Consider the following 2,920-nt stretch of genomic DNA (forward strand, 5'->3'; position numbering starts at 1 on the left):
CAAAACTTTGACCACGCCAGTCCAAAACCTTCATTTTGTCTTTTACTTCACCCATTTAGAAGTTGACTTGCTGGTGTGTTTTGGATCATTTGTCCTATTGCAGACCAACACACCAGCAAGTCCACCTCTGAACGGGTAACCTATAACTGCGCCTCCCAAAAAAAAAAAAAAAAAAAAATCAGGTTTTGTCGTGGCCAAATCAAAGTCCGGATTTGAATCCAATTGATATGCTGTGGTGTTAGAGAAATCTATGAGCAAAATTGTATCATGTTTAAAGTTTCATTGAATTTGGGCACATCTAAACGTTTGGGTGTGCATCCGGCACCCCCAAATGCCTGTGCACAAAGGTGCCGGCCACCTGGCCGGAGGGCTGTTGAAGTCCACAATTAGCACGTCAATGCAGGTGGGCGATCACAGGGGAGAGGGTGAAACTCGGTCACAAAAGGGGAATGAATAATTTGGGAACAGCGGTTGAACAACAAAAGACGAGTTGAGAACACCCGTCGCGCCCAGGCGACATTTGTCGTCCGCAAAGTCTGCAACATGCTGATACAGTGTAGACCAGACATTGGCGAATGTACCGGTGGTTCAAAGCTTAAACTCAGGTAACCAATCACTACCGAGGGGCCGGACCGGGGGTGCGGTATGCAAATGTCGGGGGCAGTGTTTTCCTTGTATGTTACAATAAAAGTCTGAATTGGCGGGAAGGGAGCTCGAGTGTGTGATCATCGGAGCAACTAAACTGTCGTTCGCTCTCAGAGATCCGCTCCGGCCGATATTGAAGACAATTTTCCTGTGTGCCGAGTCATTTCTTTAACTTTGTCTCTGACATGTGGTGTGACCTTAAATGGGCATTTCATGTTAGAAAACCTTAAATATGGCGGAGTTTAAACGATTGTGCAAAGAGTAATCCCAAATTCCTCCACAGCAATGAAATATTCATCACCAATTACAGTATTGCAAACGCTTGATTTCAGTGATGCTGCCAAGGGTGGCACAACCCGTGATTAGGTTCAGGGGGCAATTACTTCTTCACAGAGGTCAGAAAGGTTTGGATTTGTTTTGAGTTTTGACAAATTAAATTGGCATTTGAAAACTGCATTTTGTATTTCCTTGGAACAACTGACATTAAACTACTGTGCTGACATTTGTAAAAGGCACCATAAAATGACCGTAGGTGATGTTAATCTTGTTGACCTGCCACATACACAGTAAATACTAAAAAATGAGCAACACCTGAGTGGTAAAAGATTGTATGTGAATTTCCCAAATAAACACAAGCTATAAGACTCTGTTGTTTTTGAGACATTTTGACCAACATTTTAGCGTGAAATTTTGACGAGATGTGGATTACAGCATTTAAATGAAGGTTGTTGGATGTCTCACAGGAGCCATCCCAAGAGAAAAGCATCCAAACTGGTTCACTGCACTGTATGAGGCAGGTGGCTTGATGTCATCTCCAACTGGTAAACACCATCAGGGACCTTAAGTGCACAGTTGGTCCGCTTCACACCCCTGCTGAGGGCCCCACTCACATTCAGATGCCCACTTCACTCGCAGCCAATGTCTCTCCATGTGTGAGCTGATCCCACAGGGACACACTGCCATAGTCACTTCTTCACAAGTGACAACAACTGTTGCTCGCTGTGTCATCATGCATTTGCCAGTCTCTTCACATTAACCCTTTCATGCACCCTGTAACCTGATCACATGAAAAGCTGCCCATTGTAGTAAACGCTGTCCCCGGAAGGGTCAAATGAATAGTGGAAGTTTTATGTCATCCAAGCTGAAAATACCGAAAGACCCCATCTGCACCACACTTGTAAGTGAAATCATTTGTATTAAAATTCACACAGCAGCAGTCTCTATTCTGGTGTAGTCCCTCAACATTTTAACCATCCATGCTATTGCTGCAAATCTCGCTGGAGAAACCTGGTTTTGAATATGGTGTGCTGTCAAATATTTGAGCTATTTCCAAACTGCCTTTTATTGAGAAAAAAAAATCTGGAAAAAGTGGTGGACACAAATCTTTTTGGGATAAACATAAATTCATGGAGGTTTTCCAGTCAGTTTTTAAGACGTTGCATAGCAGCGAGTCAGCCCTGTTCCGGGTTTTTAATGACATCCTTCTGGGGAATGACACTGGGGACACTGTGACTGTGTCCAAATTCACAAGGCTGGGTCTTCCGAAGGCTGCATTTGTCGGCACTTTCCAGCACGTCTCGACTACAAATTCATGCGGCCTTCAAATCTGCCCTTTGTTTCCACGGTGACGGCCCCTGAGCAAAGCATACTTCTGTAAATAGCCACATTGCATTGCTCTCTATTACTTATGTGTCGTGTGTTTCTGGTGTTCTTTTTCTCCAAAATTTATTTTTGCCTGAATAATAACCATCACCAGTTGGTTGTAATGGCAGTGTTGATTTTTTTTTTAACCCGATTCAGTGCCGTATTCAAGGATTCAAAGTTTGTCTGTGTGTGTGTGTGTGTGTGTGTGTGTGGGGGGGGGCATGTCACATTAATCATTTTGATGGAACTGTTTTAAAAATGGTCAGCTTACTACAGTTTGCTCTTGTTTTGGTTCTGAATTTGGAAATGGGATTCAGTGCAGGGGTGGATCTAGTCTAGTGAGATACAGGGGCGTTGGCCACCCTAAAATCTTACAAAATCCTGAACAATTTACCTTATCACCTCTCACAGAAAGCTGCTATGGAATAGTTTTCCAAAATTAACTAGAAAATATTCACAATATGTACAGTAAATATTCTCTAGTGCGGACTCGTGTTTGCGCTGTCCAATTTGTCCTGATAACAGAAATTCCTCATTTGGGAAATGAGCATGGTACATGTCCTTTATGAACCTGCAAGTATGTTGACAAAATGCACGTGTAACAACACAATCAATAAAATACAAAAATATA

The sequence above is a fragment of the Hippocampus comes genome, unplaced genomic scaffold (genome assembly GCF_001891065.2).
Source record: "Hippocampus comes isolate QL1 unplaced genomic scaffold, H_comes_QL1_v1.1 scaffold2, whole genome shotgun sequence".
Classification (NCBI taxonomy): Eukaryota; Metazoa; Chordata; class Actinopteri; order Syngnathiformes; family Syngnathidae; genus Hippocampus; species Hippocampus comes.